The sequence below is a fragment of the Cololabis saira genome, chromosome 17 (assembly GCF_033807715.1).
Source record: "Cololabis saira isolate AMF1-May2022 chromosome 17, fColSai1.1, whole genome shotgun sequence".
NCBI lineage: Eukaryota > Metazoa > Chordata > Actinopteri > Beloniformes > Belonidae > Cololabis > Cololabis saira.
In genome coordinates, this window is record NC_084603.1 from 7,404,789 (window position 1) to 7,407,881 (window position 3,093).

Genomic DNA, 3,093 nt, shown 5'->3' on the forward strand with positions numbered 1-3,093 from the left:
CATCCAAATTTCAGCACCACGCGCGCCTCGGACAGCGACGAGCTGCACATGGAAGACGTGGTGTGCAGGTCTGCAGGTCTGCAGGGATCCGCAGCAGGTCACCGTCCCGCTCTCCCTGCTTCTCTCTGGCCGCACTTCAGCAGCCAGCACATGCTCTCATTGTAGTTTGGAGAAGTGATCTAATCTGAGGCAGAAACGCCTAAAAAAACGCACCACTTGTGGATATAAGTCCGTAGATCCCAACCAAAGAGTTTTTCTGCAGTTGTGCCTCTGCAGTTGATGTGAAGTGGACTGCAGCCTGATTCCAACCGGACGCGCTTCTTTGTGCAAAGGCGAGCAGGAGTATCCTCCGGGTACCCTGCAGCAAAAGGGTTATCTCCAGCAGATCCAAACCACTCTCGGAATTCAGCAAGTTAGAGTTTTCTCAGTCCGTCCCCGTTCCAACACTCATATAGTGTCATTTGTCCTCAGGTTTTCTTGTTTTGGAGAGAGCGGAGCTTTTGTCCGTGTGTGTCGCGGCGCACCGAATCCCACAGCCGCGCATATGGTGAGATCACTCTTGCTGGAAATCGTGGATTTTTTTTTTTTTTTTCCCTGGCAGTTGGCAAAGGGAAGAGTGTACTCGCGCGTCCCTAGTTTAAGGTGGTCTTCTCATGACAGGATTTACATTTCCTCTCTAGGGCAGACGTGGATACTTTGTGCCATGCGCACTGAGGAAATCCTACTCCGATGAAATTCACCTCTTGCACCTTGGACGCAAATGCAGCAGAAACACACACACACACACACACACACACACACACACACACACACACACACACACACACACACACACACACACACACACACACACACACACACACACACACACACACACACGCCAAGTCAATTATATGTAGTAAATCAACGCAAAGCAATGGCACCAGGGGATCCACTGATTTGAGATGATTTTCACCAAACGTATTGTGCTGTAATCGCAGCAAAATCTCAGAGATTTACAAAAGATGCAGAGATAAGCAACCTGTCTAAAGATTGAAGGCTAATTAATTACATAATGTAAGCAGCTAGATTCAGTTTCCTCCCTTAAAGTGTAGGTAGATAAGATAAGATAATCCTTTACTGTATTTCTCCCTCATTGGGGAAACTCACAATACATAAACGTAACACCATTTATGTCTTATGCCTGTGCTTTTAGATATGTTACTCCATCAGCATAAGGAGACGTGATCTCACCAAGCTTCTGTCATTGCTCCACTTGGTCAGAATGAAAAATGATCCATTAAGAGAATAAGTCCAATAAAACCTTGTGTTATTAAAAGAGTTATGACCTCTTAAGATGAACCAGTGAAATACAGTGCACTTTGTGTATGATTTTACATAAAATTAAGAAAAATAAAATGAGCTATAGTGCTTTAGAGGTTAAATTTTACATGCAACATATATACATCACTCTGTAAAGGAGGACCTGGTTTTCTTGTTTCATCAAAATGATCATGACATCCAGATTCATTTCCAAGTCTTTATCAGAAACAAGTGAACAAAATACAGGAACCTGGCTTTCTTTAACCTAAAAAGAACAGAATCCATATCAACACCATTGCAAAACATCTGTATGGGACAGTATCTTAAAAATTTAAATCTGTACAATAAATACTGACCTTCCCTTGTAGAGTCATCTGGTTCTGAACATTATTTGGTTTTATATGGAGGTTTAACAGAATGGGGTTTTTCTATGGCTTACTGTAAAAAAACACATTGTCCAGTTATTGTCTAGTAAAATAATATGGATGGTAGTTTTAAACTTTAATAAAGCAAGAGGAGTAGCGCTGCCTATGACTTTTGCACAGTACTCAGCAGTCTTCAGCACATTGGAACAAAAAAAAAAACAAGACGCTGCAACTGCTGTCCAGAAGAAAAGGGAAGAGTCTCCTTTCTGTTATGTCGAAAAAAATACACAAAAACTGTTTAAAAAAAGATGCAACTTAGAAGAAAATCTATGTCCCATGAACTGTGGTACTTGAACTAAAGTGATACTTGCAGTCAATAAAAAATAAAGACACACTTGAAAAATAATGATCGTCAAAGATACAGTATGTAACACAATCAACATGTTAGAAGCAAATGGCTGTGACAGGTAGGTTCCTGCAATTCTTGTGGGAAGGCAGTAGCAAGGCTGCATGGGGTGGTTTTATTGATTATGCTTTCTAATCTTGTTAATTGGCTTACAAATATCAAGGCAGGCTGCAGAACAAGGGCACATGCAGCAGTTATCTCAATGACACAGCTTGTCCTTGTCTTCTATTCTTGACCTCAAAATATATACGCTTGGGGGAGAGATCGAATAAACGAAGACTTCAATTCAAATAGAGCTGTGACATATATCTAGACCTTTATTTCATGTGTTTCCTCTTCAAAAATGTAAGAAACAAACCAATGCATGATACAGTCCACATAAGATAAGCGACTGGAATGATTAGCAGCAAGAGAATCAGTGGAATTTAAGTGTAAACATAGAGTGTGTCTTTTGTTTCCAGTTATTTCTTTCCTCCACCCACTAATTTCTTTTCAGGGTCATTGGGGGGCTGCTGACTATCCCAGCATGCACTGGCAGAAATGCAAGAAAGTCATTACTGGCTTTTTCAGATTTACAGTGCAGAGGCTTTTTCATATCTTCAGGCCATTTAGAGTCTCCTTTCCACCTGACTGTGGGTGGAAACCAACACTAATTACGGATCTTTGTGTTTTCACGCAATATTCATACAACGCAATGCTGTTTGTGTTCAAAGGCAGTATATGCACTTATAAAATATAACTAATTAACAAAGCAGCAGCAGCATGTTTCAGATTGCTAAGGGTTCACAATAAGCTCTACAAGAGGCAAAAGATGGTTGATGGCGTGTTAATATCACAAATGCTGCTCTTGAGTGATGATATAATGATCAAGTGTATTTTGATTGGTATCAACCCTTTAGAGGTAAAAGACAAAAACAATATCACATTTTTTGCGATATTGATTGTGATACCTAACCATTCTGAGGTAATTCACCATAACAACAGATTCACTGAATACAAACTCTCCAAAGCTTGGTTCCT